Raw genomic sequence first — 19,477 nt, forward strand, 5'->3', positions numbered from 1 at the left:
CAAGTACTGTTGGTGCCAGAACAATTTTGTTCTCTTTCTTCAACATTGTATTGGTTGTTCTGGGTCTTTTGCCTTCCATATAAACTTTATAATGTGTTTTTCAATATCCATTAATATGGGATTTGGGGGATTTTTATTGTGATTGCATTTAATCTATACATCAAGTTGGGAAGGACTGAATTCTTGACAATATTGAGTCTTTCTATCCATTAACATGAAATATCTCTCTTCTTTGGTAGAATATAACAAAACACAGAGTCTTTATAATACATCATTCCCAATGCCTAGGATACAGTTCAAAGTTAAAAATAAACAAATTAACTACCCATTCTGAGTAGAAGAGATAATCAATGGAGACCAAATCTGAACTAAGGTATTATAATTATCTGATAGGGATTTAAGAATATCTATTTTAACTGTACACAATGATGTACAGAAAAATATACTCACAATAAATTAAAATATAGAAATTCTCAGCATAGAAATAGGAACCAGAAATTTGTGGAAATTCTAAAACTGAAAAATATATTTGAAATAAAATTTCACTGGCTGGCTTAACATCATAATGAAAATGACAGAGAAAGAAGGGAGTGGTAAATAGAAATACTCTATCTGAAAATGAGAAAAAAATTAGGGGAAAAGGAACAGAACTGTAGGGACCATCAGGACAAAATCAAATAGTTTAATAGATGTGTTTTTGGATTTCCAGAAGGAGAGAAACAGAAAAATTATTTAAAGAAAGGATTGATGCGTAATGTTGGAAAATATCTTTCTGTCTTAAACTCAGCCCACAGAACATAAATGATAAGTGAAACTGTGTACAAACACTGCACTGACGGCATCACAAACAGAAGTATTCAAGGTAAATACAATCTGAGAAATGGATGCACCTAGAAAGTACTGTGTCAGCATCATGGAAGTGTCAAATAAGCAGGTGTTATAAGGGAGACTGGCTCACTTCAATTTCTTTCAATTTCTTTATTTTCTACTCTTTTTTATTTACACATAAATTCTAGGCAAAATCCATCGTTGATTCATTACAGAGTTGCTTCCCTGACTTTCTTTACATATTTGTCATCCCTTTCCACCACCACCATCAATAAATAAGAAGCACTTATCAAGACTCATCTAACACATGTGGTAAGCTACAGAAAGAATTTGAGGATCCAGCAGAGATTGGGGCAAATTTAAGACAGAAGGCATTCCTGCCTCTCTGCTTCTAAAGTGTCTTTAAAGATAGCTAACTCAAGAAAGGATTCAGACACCAGTTATGTAATTGAGCTCCAGAATATTCCCAAGTGGACCTGCAAAGCAAAGGTGCCCTGAAAGCCAAGATCTACATCGGGAAGTCTGGGTCCATTTCACTTCCTCTCTGAAGCACCCTGTTGGTCTCCCAGGCCATTATCTGGGTAAAATAAGCTCTTAGAGAGTCTTTAGTTTTAACTAGACCTCTTACCAAATGGTTCCCTGTGGCTCAAACAGTAAAGACTCCACCTGCAGTGCAGGAGACCCAGGTTCGATCCCTGGGTCAGGAAGATCCCCTGGAGAAGGAAATGGCACCCCACTCCAGTACTCTTGCCTGGAAAATTCCATGGACAGAGCAGCCTGGCGGGCTACAGTCCATGGGATTGCAAAGAGCTGGACACGACTGAGCGACTAACACAGACACTTACCAAATGGAGCAAAAGCTGTACCAGGTTGGCAAGCTTCCTTCATAATCTTTCTCTTTCCACAGTATTTGGCTCCCTTTGGCTATGTTTTTTTGTGGGTTTTTTTTTTTTTTTTTTTCCTACCAGACAACCAGTGTACTGTTTCTAAAATTCTCAGTTCCACTTACTGTGTTAACATTTTCATGTTCTCTGTGACACTGCCTAATAGATTTTACTTTTCTCCTCAATCTCTCTGTAAATTAGAGCTCATTGCTTCTCTTCCAGATACTCTGGGCTCCCCAAGTTACTGGCTAACAGTAGAGAATGAAGTTAGAAATGTCTGATTAGTAATGGCAGAATGTGAAAGCCTTCCTGTCTACACTGTAGCTAAGGCCTTCAGAGTCTAATCTAAATGAATGAATCATGAGCAGATTCCTTATCCTCTGGAAGAGTTCATAGAGGAACTGATTTAGAGGGAGCCTTGGACAGGACAGAGCTTAAGGCTCTTAGCACTACTTCAAACACAGCTGATATATTTTTTCCTGCTTTCATGTCAGGGTTATAAGTAAGATTTGAGAGGCTAAAGAGCATTCTACTGTTTTAAACTTTAAAAAGATCAAACACAGGACTCCTTGGTGATACAGCGGTTAAGAATCCGCCTTCCAATGCAGGGAACATGGGTTTGACCCCTGGTCAGGTAACTAAGATTCCACATGCCACAGGGCAGCTAAGCCCACATGGCACTACCAAGACCTGATGCAGCCATAAATAAATAAATACTTAAAAAAAAAAAAAAAGAACACACACAAAGAAAACCATTGAGAAAACAGACAATGGATACGAACTTCCTGACTATTCCTACAGAAGCTCTATAGATGTGAGTCCTACCACTGCCTCATTCTGTGTTAGAAGGTCTGCATTCCCAGGCTGCTCCAGAATCAGCAATGGAGGGAGAAGCATTGCTTTACACCTTGATCTCAATATTTGTATATTTCTATTTTTTCAGGTCACTACTGCTCAGCTTTTAAGTGTGTGTGCTCAGTCATGTTCAACTCTTTTCAACCCCGTGGACTGTAGCCCACCAGGCTCCTCTGTCCATGGGATTTTCCAGGCAAGAATATTGGAGTGGGATGCCATTTTCTCCTCCAGAGGATCTTCTCAACCCAGTATCAAATCCACATCTCTTATGCATCTCCTATTGGCAGGTGGGTTCTTTACCAACTGCACCACCTGGCGCAGTTTTTAAGTATCCTTGCAAATGTAAAGCATTTACACACACACACACACCCCAGATCATCATCTCTATAGCCAGTGTTGATCATTAACATTGTTCCTCAAAAGTTCCTATAGAATTGTCATTATGACAGAATGGGTTTTTCTTCCTTTTCATTTCAAAACATTCCAACCTGCTTACTTGCTTCAGACCCCTGTGATGAACCAAGAAAACTGTGCAAAGGTTTATAGACACAGGCTGGACTCCTTAAGCAAAGAACACTGCAGGGTGCTTTGATATGTATTGAGAACTCCCAAAATAAACAATCTTAGAACAATCCAGGTATCTAAATTACTGATGCATTAAATTCACTCAGGTAATACAGTATTAAATAATACAAACTTTAACACAAACATCTCTGGCTGGTTTTTAGGAGTTTTCATAAATTGAAATATCTCTATAATCAAATTCCTTTGATTTTTCCTTGTATTGTTCCAACTTTATACATATAAATTAAGATTTAAAGCTTACAGGTAATTTAATAAGCACTTCACATAGGATCTTTGTCATTAGAAATGTTTGTCATTATACACCCAGCCCCTGTGTTAAGAACAGCAGCCAGAAATATTGTTTTCATTTCCCCAAATGTTGAAGTCAGAGCAGTCTACGGGTGAAAGTACTGCTTAGTCTAGTTCAGCAGAAATAAAGAAAGAAAAAAGTAAAGAAGGAAGAAAGGAGGGTGGGAGACAGGGAGGGAGATAGGAAAGAAGGGTCAGAGGGAGGGAGGATAGAAAGGAGGGAAGAAAAAGAAACTGATTACCCATATTGATTCCAGTTCTAAATTAGCACTTTAGTTTACATCATTTTAAAATCCCCCACTGAGGGATTTAGCTGAGGATAATTGCAATATTTGACTCAGTAAATCAATTTAAGTCACATTAATGATTTGTAAACTTTAAAACTGTTAGTTTTAGCATTTCTGTAGCATTCCTGATTTCAAATGAACACATCTGTAATCATGAGAACTGTCTTGATGTGGAGGGAAAGGGAACTAAGAGATCAGCAGTGGTCACACTACATTATTATCCAATTGTGCTTAATAGAGAGTTCAGAGTGAAAGGGAATGATACGAATTTTTTTTGAGCCTAAATCAATGTTTTGGTTTGCTTAAAAAGTTACTAAAATATTGAGTAATGGGAATTATGAAATATAATTATAATCCACTAAAGGCAGTGAAGAGAAACCATCTTTAAACAATTATATAACAATATTTTTAACTTTTGTTTAGTGCTTAGAGATATTTTTAGTAATAAAAAGTGTGTTTAAATTTAATAATTAATAAATTGTCATGATTTCATCTGCTCCTCAAATCTTTCTTTCCTTTTTCTCCCCCTTTTCTCAATTCATGGCATAATTAATACATAATTAATATCTGGTGACATTGATTATAATTAGTTCATAAATGTATGAATGAAAAATTTAAATTATGAATAACAATAGCAGCATATTTCCATTGGCCATGCTCTGCATTCAGGACCAAGGGTTCCTCCATGAATAAGATGTGGCAACTCCATGGTGGAGCTCAGAGTTTAGAATCCCCACTAAACATATTTCCACCAGTGGTCTCATTAGAGTAAGAGGATGGCAGCTTTCAAATACATCATTAACTGAAGAGGTATTGATATGTCTTTTGTTGCCTGAATGTTATTGAGGGGAGATGTACCAGTACATTTCTAGAGAGTGATACAATTAACATCACCATGTGAAGTTGTTAGAGCTTAAAATTGATCAAGGGTTCATTAAGCAACTTATGATTGTTATTATCATTCACATTTTGCTCCATTAGATTCTTGTTCCAACCTTGTGTGTATTATAAACGCAAGTCATTACCATAAAATTTTCAAAAATGATATCACAAAATTTCTCAAGAGCCATCCCCCCCACCCAGAAAGATCCACCTTGTTGCATTTCAGGTAAAATAAAAGAACATACTCTAGAGAAAATACCCACAGGACAAAAAAAAAAAAAAAATGCCACCACGAAGTGTACAGTCTACTCTTTCAGGGAAGGCACAGTGAAACACTATACATTTGAAATAGACATTCTGTTCCCCTGCACACAGGTGCCTGCTACACTGCCTGTCACACGCTAACAAAATATTAGAAGGCTTTATTTTAGTAAGACATGTACATAGTTTCAAATAAATACACTAAGTGCAAAAAAAGTTTCTGATATTTTCTCAAATGCAGGTGTTTCAATATTCACTTACATAACAATTCACCAGTCATAGGAGTTAGTTTCTGCAAAAATGCCCATCAATAATGTGTTAATTCTTCATATAGTTATTCTGCAAGGATATTTCCCAGGTCCAGCAAACAACTAAATCTATAGTCTCTAGTCTCCTATAAAATGACCACTGAATTCTGTAGCTTGGAAAGGATGGTTGCCTTGTTAATACTGACCAGGTCACTTTCCAGATGTCTTGCCTGTTAATCAGTATCTTAAATTCTTAGCCATTCAAAGTGATACTTAGAGAAAGGGATAGTCCTTTGATTTTCCCAATTTTATGACCAATTAGAAAAAAATCAAAGATGGTGTTTAGCTGCAGTCAACTTTTAAAGTACATTTTGGTTTAAAGTATAGAAATATACTGTACTTCCAGACATAACTGTGGAAGAGGTAGGGTTATAAGATGCTTCAAAATGATGGTCATATTGAAGACACAGAAGCCTCCACAAAAAATTTTAGAACTAATAAGTGAATTCAGCAAGGGCTAATGGAATACAAGTTTACTGCAGAGAAATCTGTGCATTTCTATATGCTTATAATGAAATATAGTGGGATATAAGTTTAATACAGAGAAATCTGTGCATTTCTGTGCACTCATAATGAAATATAGAAAGTGACAGTAAAAAGCATATTAAAAGTACCTAAGAATAAACTTAACACAGAAAGTGAAAGATCTATATGCTGAAAACTATAAAATAATGGAATTTGAAGATGATTCCAAAAATGGAAATATAACCCATGCTCTGAGATTGGAATAATTAATATTGTTAAAATGGTCATATTACCCAAAGCAACCTACAGATTTAATGCAATCCCTTCCCAAGTGCTGCTAGTGGTAAGTAATCTGCCTGCCAATGCAGGAGACATAAGAGACACAGGTTTGATCCCTGGGTTTGGAAGATCCCCTGTAGGAGGGCGTGGCAACCCATTCCAGTATTCTTGCCTGGAGAATCTGACAGACAGAGGAGCCTGGTGGGCTAGTCCTTAGGATCACAAAGAGTCAAACATGACTAAAGCAACTTAGGACACACACTATCAAAATACACATGACATTTTTCACAGAGCTAGAACAAATAAACCTTAATTCATCTCAAACAACAAGAGATCCAGAATTGCCAAGGAAATCTAGAGAAAAAAGAACAAAACTGGAGGTACAACCCTCCTAGACTTCGGACTATACTTCAAGCCAACACTAACCAAAATGGCAAAACAGTTATTAGCACAAAAACAGACACATAGATCTATGGAACAGAATAGAGAGCCCAGAAATAAACCCATGCTCCTATAGTCTATTATCTTCAATAAAGGAGGCAAGAATACACAAAGGATAAAAGACAGTCTCTCTAAAAGATGGTGCCCAATGAACTCCCCAGGTCAGTAGGTACCCAATATGCTACTGGAGAAGAGTGGAAAAATAGCTCCAGAAAGAATGAAGAGGCTGAGCCAAAGTGAAAACAATGCCCAGTTGTGGATGTGACTGGTGATTAAAGAAAAGTCCAATGCTGTAAAGAACATTATTGCATGGAAACCTGGAATGTTAGGTCCATGAATCAAGGTAAATTGGAAGTGGTCAAACAGGAGATGACAAGAGTGAGCATCAACATTTTAGGAATCAGTGAACTAAAATGGACTGGAATGGGAGAATTTAATTCAGATGTCCATTATATCTACAACCGTGGTCAAGAATCCTTTAGAAGAAATGGAGTAGCCCTCATAGTCAACAAAAGAGTCCGAGATGCAGTACTTGGGTGCAAATCTCAAAAATGACAGAATGAACTCTGTTCATTTCCAAGGCAAATCATTCAATATCACAGTAACGCAAGTCTATGCCCCAACCACTAATGCTGAAGTAGCTGAAGTTGAATGGTTCTATGAAGACCTACAAGACCTTCTAGAACTAACACCAAAAAAAAACCCAAAAAAATTTCCTTTTCATTAAAGGGGACTGGAATGCAAAAGTAGGAACTCAAGAGATACATGGAGTAACAGGCAACTTTGGCCTTGCAGTATAAAATGAAGCAGGGCAAAAGCTAACAGAGTTTTGCCAGATAATGCTCTGATCATAGCAAACACCTTCTTCCAAACAACACAAGAGACGACTGTATATGTGGATGTCACCCAATGGTCAACACCAAAATCAGATTGATTATATTCTGTACAGCCAAAGATGGAGAAGTTTTATACAGTCAGCAAAAAAAAAAAAAAAAAAAAAAAAGACTGGGAGCTGACTGTGCTGCAGATTATGAACTCCTTATTGCAAAATTCAGACTTAAATTCAATAAAGTAGGGAAAACAACTAGACCATTCAGGTATGACCTAAATCAAAACCCTTACAATTATACAGTGAAAGTGACAAACAGATTCAAGGGATTAGATCTGACAGATAGAGTGCCTGATGAAATATGGATGGAGGTTTAAGACATTGTACAGGAGGCAGTGATCAAAACCATCCCCAAAAAGAAGAAAGGCAAAATGGTTGTCTAAGGAGGTCTTATAAACAGTAGAGAAAAGAAGAGAAGCAAAAGGCAAAGAAGAAAAGAAAAGATGTATCCATCTGAATGAAGAGTTCCAAAGATTAGCAAGGAGAGATAAGAAAACCTTCCTAAGTGAACAATGCAAAGAAATAGAGGAAGACAACAGAATGGGAAAGACTAGAGATCACTTCAAGAAAATTACAGATACCAAGGGAACATTTCATGCAATGATGGGAACAATAAAGGACAGAAACAGAGTGGACCTAACAGAAGCAAAAGATATTAAGAAGAGGGGGTAAAAATACACAGAAGAAGTATACCAAAAAGATCTTAATGAAACAGATAGCCATGATGGTGTGATCACTCACCTAGAGCCAGACATCCTGCAGAGTGAAATCAAGTGAGCCTTAGGAAGCATCACTATGAACAAAGCTAGTGCAGGTGATGGAATTCCAGTTGAGCCTTTTCAAATCCTAAAAGGTGATTCTGTGAAAGTGCTGTGCTCAATATGTCAGCAAGCTTGGAAAACTCAGCAGTGGCCATTGCTGAGTTGGATGGAAAAGGTGAGTTTTCATTCCAATCCCAAAGAAAGGTAATGCCAAAGAATGCTCAATCTACCACACAATTGCGCTCATCTCATGCACTACTAAAGTAATGCTCAAAATTCTCCAAGCTTGCCTTCAACAGTATGTGAATTGAGACCTTTCAGATGTATAAGCTGGACTTAGCAAAGGTAGAGGAACCAGAGATGAAATTGCCAACATCCACATGATCATAGAAAAAGCAAGAGAATTCAAGAAAAACATTACTTCTGCTTCACTGAGTATGCTAAAGCCTTTGACCATGTGGATCACAACAAACAAAGAAAAATTCTTCAAGAGATGGTGAATACCAGACTACCTTACCTGCCTCCTGAGAAATTTGTATGCAGGTCAAGAAGCAACACTTAGATCCATACATAGAACAATGAACTGGTTCTAAATTTGGAAAGGAGTAAATCAAAGCTCAGCAGTGGCCACAGGAATAGAAAAGGTCAGTTTTCATTCCAATCCCAAAGAATGCTCAAACTACCGCACAATTGCACTCATCTCACATGCTAGCAAAGTAATGCTCAAAATTCTCCAAGCCAGGCTTCAGCAAATCATGAACCATGAACTTCCAGATGTTCAAGTTGGTCTTAGAAAAGGCAGAGGAACCAGAGATCAAACTGCTAACATCTGCTGGATCATTGAAAAAGCAAGAGAGTTCCAGAAAAACATCTATTTCTGCTTTATTGATTATGCCAAAGGCTTTGACTGTGTGGATCACAATAAACTGGAAAATTCTGAAAGAGATGGGAATACCAGACCACCCGACCTGCCTCTTGAGAAACCTGTATGCAGGTCAGGAAGCAACAGTTAGAACTGGACATGGAACGACAGACTGGTTCCAAATAGGAAAAGGAGTATGTTGAGGCTGTATATTGTCACCCTGCTTATTTAACTTATATGCAGAATACATCATGAGAAACGCTGCGCTGGAGGAAGCACAAGCTGGAATCAAGACTGCCGGGAGAAATATCAATAACCTCAGATATGCAGATGACACCACCTTTATGGCAGAAAGTGAAGATGAACTAAAGAGCCTTTTGATGAAAGTGAAAGAGGAGAGTGAAAAAGTTGGCTTAAAGCTCAACATTCAGAAAACTAAGATCATGGCATCCAGTCCCATCACTTCACGGCAAATAGATGGGGAAACAGTGGAAACAGTGGCTGACTTTATTTTACTGGGTTCCAGAATCACCGCAGATGGTGATTGCATCCATGAAATTAAAAGATGCTTACTCCTTGGAAGGCAAGTTATGACCAACCTCAGTTCAGTTCAGTCGCTCAGTCATGTCCGACTCTCTGTGACCCCATGAATCGCAGCACTCCAGGCCTCCCTGTCCATCACCAACTCCCAGAGTTTACTCAAACTCATGTCCATTGAGCCGGTGATGCCATCCAGCCACCTCATCCTCTGTCGTCCCCTTCTCCTCCTGCCCCCAATCCCTCCCAGCATCAGGGTCTTTTCCAACGAGTCAGCTCTTCCCATCAGGTGGCCAAAGTATTGGAGTTTCAGCTTCAGCATCAGTCTTTCCAATGAACACCCGGGACTGATCTCCTTTAGGATGGACTGGTTGGATCTCCTTGCAGTCCAAGGGACTCTCAAGAGTCTTCTCCATCACCACAGTTCAAAAGCATCAATTTTTCGGTGCTCAGCTTTTTCACAGTCCAACTCTCACATCCATACATGACCACTGGAAAAACCATAGCCTTGATCAGACGGACCTTTGTTGGCAAAGTAATGTCTCTGCTTTTTAATATGCTATCTAGGTTGGTCATAACTTTCCAACCTAGACAACCTAGAGTTGGACTGTGAATAAAGCTGAGTGCTGAAGAATTGATGCTTTTGAATTGCGGTGATGGAGAAGACTCTTGAGAGTCCCTTGGACTGCAAGGAGATCCAACCAGTCCATCCTAAAGGAGATCAGTCCCAGGTGTTCATTGGAAAGACTGATGCTGAAGCTGAAACTCCAATACTTTGGCCACCTGATGGGAAGAGCTGACTCGTTGGAAAAGACCCTGATGCTGGGAGGGATTGGGGGCAGGAGGAGAAGGGGATGACAGAGGATGAGGTGGCTGGATGGCATCACCGGCTCAATGGACATGAGTTTGGGTGAACTCCAGGAGTTGGTGATGGACAGGGAGGCCTGGAGTGCTGCGGTTCATGGGGGTGGCAGAGAGTCGGACACGACTGAGTGACTGAACTGAACATCAAAGCTGTATATTCTCACTTTGTTTATTTAACTTATATGCAGAATACATCATGTGAAATTCCATTCTGAATGAAGCACAAGCTAGAGTGAAGATTGCCAGGAGAAATATCAATAACCTCAGCAATGCAGATGACACCACCCTTATGGCAGAAAATGAAGAACTGAAGACCCTCTTGAGGAAAGTTAAAGAGGAGAGTAAAAGAGCTGGCTAAAAACTTAACATTCAAAAACTAAGATCATGGCATGCAGTCCCATCACTTCATGACAAATAGATGGGAAAGCAATGGAAACAGTGAGAGACTTTATTTTCTTGGGCTCCAAAATCACTGTAGATGGTGACTGCAGCCATGAAATTAAAAGACGCTTGCTCCTTGGAAGAAAAACTATGACCAACCTAGACAGCATATTGAAAAGCAGAGACATTAGTTGCCAACAAAGTTCCATCTAGTAAAACCTGTGGTTTTTCCAGTAGTCATCTATGGATGTGAGTGCTGGACAATAAAAAAGGCTGAGTGCTAAAGAATTTATGCTTTTGAACTGTGGTATTGGAGAAGACTCTTTGGAGTCCCTTGGACTGCACAGAGATCAAATCAATAAATCCTAAAGGAAATCAGTCCTGAATATTCATTGGAAGAACTGATGCTGAAGCTGAAGCTCCAATACTTTGGGCACCTAATGTGAAGAACTGACTCAATGGAAAAGACTGTGATACTGGGAAATTTGAAGGCAGTAGGAGAAGGGGCGACAGAGGATGAGATGGTTTAATGGTATCACCAACTTGAGTTTGAGCCAGCTCTGGGAGTTGGTGATGGACAGGGAAGCCTGGCTTGCTGCAGTCTACAGGGTCACAAAGAGTCAGACACAACTGAGTGACTGAACTGACTAATTCAACAGATGGTGCTGGGAAAGCTGCATGTGCTTAGTCTCTTGGTTGTGCCCAACTCTTTGCAACTTCATGGACTGTAGCCCGCCAGGCTTCTATGTCCATGGGGATTCTCCAGGCAATAATATTAAAGTGGGTTGCCATGCCCTCCTCCAGAGGATCTTCCCAACCTAGGGATCGAACCCAAGTCTTCTGCAAATTCTTTTCTGTCTGAGCCACCAGGGAAGCTCAAAAAAGTTGGATAGCTACATGCAAAAGAATGAAATTAGGACATTCACTCACGCTGTGTGCAAAAATAAAACTAAAATTGTTTAAAGATCTAGGTATGAGACATGAAGCCATAAATCTCTTAGAAAAGAATATAGGCATTGTATATCCTTGCCTCCTTTGTCGAAGATAAGGTGACCATAGGCTCGTGGATTTATCTCTGGGCTTTCTATTCTGTTCCATTGATCTATATTTCTGTCTTTGTGCCAGTACCATACTGTCTTGATGACTGTGGCTTTGTAGTAGAGTCTGAAGTCAGGCAGATTGATTCCTCCAGTTCCATTCTTCTTTCTCAGGATTACTTTGGCTATTCGAGGTTTTTTGTATTTCCATACAAATTGTGAAATTATTTGTTCTAGTTCTGTGAAAAATACCGTTGGTAGTTTGGTAGGGATTGCATTGAATCTATAGATTGCTTTGGGTAGTATAGCCATTTTGACAATATTGATTCTTCCAATCCATGAACACGGTATATTTCTCCATCTGTTTGTGTCCTCTTTGATTTCTTTCATCAGTGTTTTATAGTTTTCTATGTATAGGTCTTTTGTTTCTTTAGGTAGATATACTCCTAAGTATTTTATTCTTTTTGTTGCAATGGTGAATGGTATTGTTTCCTTAATTTCTCTTTCTGTTTTCTCATTGTTAGTGTATAGGAATGCAAGAGATTTCTGTGTGTTAATTTCATATCCTGCAACTTTACATGAAAAGATGCTCAACATCACTCATTATCAGAGAAATTCAAATCAAAACCACAATGAGGTACCATTATACGCCAGTCAGGATGGCTGCTATCCAAAAGTCTACAAGCAATAAATGCTGGAGAGGGTGTGGAGAAAAGGGAACCCTCTTACACTGTTGGTGGGAATGCAAATTAGTACAGCCACTATGGAAAACAGTGTGGAGACTTCTTAAAAAGCTGGAAATAGAACTGCCATATGACCCAGCAATCCCACTTCTGGGCATACACACCAAGGAAACCAGATCTGAAAGAGACACATGCACCCCAATGTTCATCACAGCACTGTTTATAATAGCCAGGACATGGAAGCAACCCAGATGTCCATCAGCAGACGAATGGATGAGGAAGCTGTGGTACATATACACCATGGAATATTACTCAGCCATTAAAAAGAATTCATTTGAATCAGTTCTAATGAGATGGATGAAACTGGAGCCCATTATACAGAGCGAAGTAAGCCAGAAAGATAAAGACCATTACAGTATACTAACACATATATATGGACTTTAGAAAGATGGTAACGATAACCCTATATGCAAAACAGAAAAAGAGACTCAGATGTATAGAACAGACTTGTGGACTCTGGGAGAAGGCGAGGGTGGGGTGTTTCAAGAGAACAGCATTGAAACATGTATATTATCTAGGGTGAAACAGATAACCAGCCCAGGTTGGGTACATGAGACAAGTGCTCGGGCCTGGTGCACTGGGAAGACCCAGAGGGATCGGGTGGAGAGGGAGGTGGGATGGGGGACTGGGATGGGGAATACATGTAAATCCATGGCTAATTCATTTCAATGTATGACAAAACCCACTACAATATTGTAAAGTAATTAGCCTCCAACTAATAAAAATAAATGGGAAAAAAAAAAAAGAAGAAGAAGAAAAAAAAGAATATAGGCAAATCATTCTCTGACATCAATCATAGCAACATTTTCTTAGATTGGTATCCCAAGGCAAAAAAAAATAAATAAATGCAGAAATAAACAAACGAGCCCTAGTCAAACTTAAAAGCTTTTGCAAAATGATCAGAAAAGTGAAAGACAACATATGGAATGGGAGAAAATATTTGCAGAAGATGTGACAAAGGGTCATTATCCAAATTATATAAACAGTTCATACAACCCAATATCAAAAAAACAAACAAACCAATTAAAAAAAAAAAAAAGTGGGCAGAAGACCTCTGAATAGTCATTTTTCCAAAGAAGACATTTAACCAGCTCACAATCACATACAAAGATGCTTATGATTGCCAATAATTAGAGAAACAAAAATCAAAACCATAATGAGATATCACTTTGCACCAGTCAGAATGATTATCATCAAAAGTCTAGAAATAATAAATGCTGGAGAGGATACGAAGAAAAGGGAAGCCTCGTATACTACTGGTGGTAATACAAATTGGTGCAACCACTATGGAAAATAGTATGGAGTTTTCTTAAAAAAACTAAAAATAGAACTACCATCTGATTCAGCAATTCTCAGTTCAGTTCAGTCGCTCAGTCATGTCCAACTCTTTGAGACCCCATAGACTGAATCATGCCAGGCTCTCTGTCCATCATCAATTCCTGGAGCTTGCTCAAACTCATGTCCAGCGAGTCAGTGATGTCATCCAACCATTTCATCTTCTGCCGTCCCCTTCTCCTGCCACTCTCAATCTTTCCCAACATAAGGATCTTCAATGAGTTAGTTCTTCACATCAGATGGCCAAAGTATGGGAGTTTCAGCTTCAGCATCAGTCCTTCTAATGAAGAGTCAGGACTGACTTCCTTTAGGATTGACTGGTTTGATCTCTTTGTCGTCCAAGGGACTCTCAAAGAGTCTTCTCCAACACCACAGTTCAAAAGCATCAATTCTTTGGCACTCAGCTTTCTTTATGGTCCAACTCTCATATCCATACATGACTACTGGAAAAACCGAGCTTTGATTAGATGGACCTTTGTCAGCAAAGTGATGTCTCTGCTTTTCAATATGTTGTCTAGGTGGTCATAACTTTCCTTCCAAGGAGCAAGCATCTTTTAACTTCATGACTGCAGTCACCATCTGCAGTGCTAATCTGACTCAGTTTGAGTGTCCAGAGAAATTGTGAAGAAGCAGCATTTGTTAGGCACTCTGCTGAAATAATGATGTCAGGAATATTTTGTCTGAGAAAATTAAACTTAAGAATTCTCAGAATGTATTCATATGCAGACAGTCATCAAATTGTGACAACTTTCTTATTAACTTATTGTAAGAGAAACTTGTTTCTTATCATCTTTTAACACTGTAATTAGAAAATACTTTCCAATAAATTACCTGGGAGGCTCTTTCTCAAAATGGAGGATATTCTCCTACTTACTCAAGCCCATCAAACCCACATATGGAGATGTAGTCCATAGCACAGTATTACATATCCAGCATCATGCTTGTTCTTAGGAAGAGACCTTTATGGGAGATACAGTCTTTAGTCTCTCATGTAGCCCTTTACTCTAGCTGATAAGTCAAAGGCTAACACATGTCAGGCAAGAGAGAGATAGAAATAGAAGATAGTCTATAACCACGGGTGAAATCATGAGTCACTGTCAATCAGCACCAAAGGAAAGGGAGATCAGAGGGTCCAGAATCCTTCAGAAAGACTTCACGGAACAAATGGAACTCAGGGTGACCTTACAATTGGTCAGAGAAACAAAAAGAAGGAAAGGTGTGCCAGGAAAGATAAAACATAAGCAAGGATACAGATGCCAGCGGGAGTGAGCTGGTGTTTCCCATCCCTTCACAGGGCAACACAGAGGCTGGACTAATTGTCACTAGGGCTGCCAGCCCTGCGTTTGTTAAAACATCATTGCCTAGATAAAAGCAAGAGAGATTTAGCTTTCACAAAATAAAAACTTCCAGAAAAACTAAATGCGATCCCTTAGGGTAAAACAAAGCATGGAGAATGTCAACTCCAAAAGCAGAATTTTTCCACATTGGAGATAATAAGGGGAACAGAACTGGAAGCCAGTCCATCACCCTAGGAAGGAGTTAGCCACTGCATCGGGCAGCTACATATTTTTCCTTTTCTGTACTAAGCTACATCTGCTGCAGTCAGGCTTATTTCCTTGGGGATGAGGATCTGTTTCTCATTAGGGCCCCCTACTTTATCTTTTTTTTTTCTTGGTATCCTTTTTCAATTATTAAATTTTATGCCAATCAATCTTACTAATAAAAGACCTCAGATTCAAATAATTTTTTTCCTTGGGTTTGGAATAGCTCAGGTCAACTAAGACTAAAGTGAAATTAATTGTTCCCATGGGTATTACTGAAGAAATCAGGAAAGGGTGTTGTTGAGTGGGAACCCAATTCATGTTACAGAGACCCTGATGTTGTGATTTTCCAAAGATTTTTTTCAGATGGGCCTTTGTCCTTTAACCTCTGTTGCTGATGAACTTCCTTAATACAGGATTTTTACCCTCACAGCCAGATACAATGCCCTCTTCACATGATACCAAACATCTGGCTGAAAGGAGAAAATATCAGCCCCAAATGGGAATTTCCAAACATTCAGGTGAAGTTTACACTGTTGTTATTATTTAGTGGCTAAGTCGTGTCCAACTCTTTTGTGACCCAATGGTCACTGTAGTACACCAAGCTCCTCTGTGCATGGGATTTTCCAGGCAAGAATACTGGAGTAGGTTGCCATTTCCTTCTCCAGGGGATTGAACCTACATCTCCTGCATTGAAGGTGGATTCTTTACCACTGGCCTGCCAGGGAAGTTTAGATAGGTGTAGAGAAAACAGCTAGGATTTGGGGACAATGTTTACTCTAATGACAATCTTCACTGTTAAATTTGAATGGCCCTAGGAAAATATGGCTTCCTATTATTTATCTATAATTCATCATTATTTTATAACTACTACAATGAAAAATGGAAGTTTAGTCTTCAAATTAATGTTAACCTTGTACCACAGTCCAAACATTAAAAAGCTTTTCTCAAACTGGTTACCTAATTAGCCTTCTTCTCACTGATTGCTAGAGCTACTTAAATATCATTCATACATAAATAGTTCCTAATGGGAGTAGGGCATAAAAGCCTATGAGCAAGCTTCAGTGCCCAAACATATACATAGGAGACACTATACTAATGCTTTCGATTCTGCCCAACCTTGGCAAAGATCTTAATATCGACCTGAGACACACCCTCTCTCTCCATTAAAAACACATGTATCCTGACCACTTCAACTTCGAAATAAAAGTGCAGAATCCCTCAGTAAGCTTGTGTGAATAATAGAATTCAGGAGAGAAAGCTGTATCTACCAAGACTTTAGAATAAATTGACCATAGGCTTCTGGATTCAAATAAGCAAGTAAGGCAAATTCCTTTGGAAAACAGACCCATTTTTTATCACTATGTTTTAGAAAATATCCACCCTCTTTGCTTCAAAATCTAAGAACACATTCGATGAGTGATCTTGTTTCTGTGCCATGATGCTTGCAAGGGGCGAGTCCGGCATCCAGTTAGGGATCCCAGCAACAGTCTAGGGAACTGGTTTCCCTCTTTGGGAAGCCATAAATCTTGTGGCTGTTTATCACCACCTAACAGGACCTCTGTCTGATGGAATGGCAGGCACATGGTGACTCCTATCTCTGACAGCAGCCAGGGCGGGCTAGTAACCTGTGTTTATACAGACTGTGGCAAGTGACAAGAGTCCCCACCTATGGACAGCCTAATTGCCTCTGGCTACCTGAAACAGTAAGAAAGTGGCCCCTGCCAGGCTGGGGAAACCCAGGAGGAGGAAGGGAAATGCCTCGAGGGCGACGTCTGCTACCAAAGGAATGCCAACACATTAAGCCGCTTTCCAAAGCTTATCATCCATAAATTAGATAAAATCACAAATCTTGTAGATTCTATTCTGGGGAGATTCTTAAAGAAATAAGATGACAACAGGAGGTAGCTACGGTGACGACTGACAGATTGAAATAAGAACTGCACACGGCCTGGGATGCGGGCTGTGCAAAAAACTGTGAGGAATCAGACCCAAAGAGCTTTCTCCTCAGACAAAGAACAGCCAGGAGACAGGATGAGAGATGAGGTTGGGAGGTGGATGAAAGCTTCCGGAACAAACCGTAAAAGTGCATAACTGTGACATTAAGGAAAGTAGCTGGAAAATCAATATGGAAAGGGGAAAAATTTTTTTTAAGAAGTCTTGAGAAAAATGAAAAACAGTCTCATTAAAACATTTGGAAGTGATTATAAAAATCACCTTGAAATAATCAGTGTTAAACACAGCTTCAGAAAAGTGTACTGAGATTTAACTCAATTAACTCTTCCTGTCCTACACCTATGTCAGTTTTCATAGACACAACATTGTGCTAAGTATAACCTCCTTTCCAATGTACCAGTTTTAAATAGGAATCATTAATGCAAAGAGGAAGTGACTCAAAATTGGGAGAGATAATGAATTAAAGAATCCATGCAAATTAACTCTGATTTTCTCCTTACAACCTTGGTATAGAAACCAAAGAGAACCCCAATTCCATCATGATTTTACAGGAGCTATTTAAAATAAATGTAATGAGCTGATACCATTATCAGATCAGACTCTTCTGGTTTATTTAAGTGACATCATTTTCTTGGCCAGAAAAGAGATCAAAATGGAAGTGAGGCTTGAGAAAACCAGCAACAGGACATGTGGACTTTCTATCTTTCCCTCAAGCACCATAGTCCTCTGACCAAGGGTCACTGATGCCCCAGGTCAGATTTCAGGGAGCCTTTGAACCTCAGGAATTCTAGACTAAATTCTGTATGTGTTTACTTATACATTTTGTCCCTCCTGTGCAAAAGGTCTGTTCACCTTTCATCAACATCTCAAAAGGAATTTGTGACTCAAATAAAGGCTAAGAATTAGTTCTATGAATAAGTAACCACTTTCACAGTGTGACACAGGAGGGCAGTTAGCCCAAGGACCACAACCTAAAAACTCTGCCACCTGTTCCATTAATGCTAAAAAAATCCAAAATTTGAGTTTTACTCCCATTAGCTTACTAAGTCCTATTAAAATAAGAGTAATATACTACACATACATATATGCAGACATATATAAATATACAATGTGTATGGGCAATTATTATATTGCATGCGCGTGTGCTCAGTCACTTCAGTCATGTCCGACTCTGCAACCCTATGGACTGTAGCCCACCAGACTCCTCAGTGCATGGGATTCTCCAGGCAAGAGTACTGGAGTGAGTTGCCATGCCCTCCTCCAAGGGATCTTCCCGACTCAGGTATCAAACCCATGTCTCCTGCATTACAGGTAGGTTCTTTACCGTTGAGCCACCAGAGAAGCTTTATATATATATATATAATACATAATAAGTTAAGTATGCGCATAATATATACATATGATTCAAGTATGCCTAGTATCCAGATCTTGGTTCTTAGCACCAGTCTCCGATGAAAGGAAACGTGGCTCTTTGGAAGAATAGCTGATTCCAGGACTGGAACATGATAAGCCTAGAGCACTTTGCAGTACCAAGAAATAAAGAAGTGTTTAAACACATAAATATATAAATTTTTAAAAAGACAACTAGAGGTTGGAAGTATGTCAAACTGAAAAGAGAAGCTGAAAGAGCTCCCAATAACCAAAGCTGGAACAATTTAAGCAAAGGAAAAAAAATAGTGTTAGACAATAACTTGAAGGATAAAAGAGACATCCATGAAACCATACATACATAAATCAATGATTGAATAAATAAATAAATAGGGGAGAAGAAACAAATGTCCCATGCAGAATAATTCCCTTCTTCAAAAAGGGGAACATAATTCCCCACTCCTTAAGTCTGAGCTGTGCATTAGCAACTTTTTTTCCCAAAAAATACAGTTTATGAAGAGAGGAATACAAAGACAGTAGAGTTCCAGTAGAGAAATCTGACAACTACTTTCTCTTCCAGGAGATTAGGTCAATTTCAAAAGTGATAAATCATGTATATATTATGTACCTGGAAAAGTGAAAGTGTTAGTTGCTCAGTTGTGTCCCTCTCTTTGTGACCCCTTGGACTGTAGCCTGCTAGGCTCCTCTGTCCATGGAATTCTCCAGGCAAGAATACTGGAGTGGGTTATCATTCTCTTCTCCAGGAGCTCTTCCTGACTCAGGGACTGAACCCGGGTCTCCTGTATTGCAGGCAGGTTCTTTATGGTCTGAGCCACCAGG

At 39.1% G+C, this 19,477-nt stretch overlaps 1 long non-coding RNA gene across 1 annotated transcript in view; it reads right to left on the minus strand.

Annotated features, from left to right (window-relative positions):
• LOC139036049 (uncharacterized) overlaps window positions 1–19,477 on the minus strand; it is a 193,080-nt gene that overhangs the window by 80,216 nt on the left and 93,387 nt on the right. The window lies entirely within an intron of this gene.

This window comes from Odocoileus virginianus, chromosome 7 (assembly GCF_023699985.2).
Source record: "Odocoileus virginianus isolate 20LAN1187 ecotype Illinois chromosome 7, Ovbor_1.2, whole genome shotgun sequence".
NCBI lineage: Eukaryota > Metazoa > Chordata > Mammalia > Artiodactyla > Cervidae > Odocoileus > Odocoileus virginianus.